Source organism: Penaeus monodon, chromosome 25 (assembly GCF_015228065.2).
Source record: "Penaeus monodon isolate SGIC_2016 chromosome 25, NSTDA_Pmon_1, whole genome shotgun sequence".
NCBI lineage: Eukaryota > Metazoa > Arthropoda > Malacostraca > Decapoda > Penaeidae > Penaeus > Penaeus monodon.
Genome location: NC_051410.1, coordinates 35,501,570 through 35,501,786, shown reverse-complemented (window position 1 = coordinate 35,501,786; position 217 = coordinate 35,501,570).

Below are 217 nucleotides of genomic sequence, written 5' to 3'. Positions count from 1 at the left end.
TAGAAAAGGTAATCGAATGATTATTTTTGCGAATAATTCATCCACCAACAGGAGAGGTCATTCACTGCGCGACAGAGTGTGAAGCAGGTCAAGGCAGGTCAAGGAAATGGCAAATCTCAGGTGAAGAAAGGAGAGAGAGAGGTCGAGAGGAAAGGAGAGTCATTTTCATTTCTGGTGGAGAGAGGAGGTAAGATAAGATATATGTATGTGTTTGTTA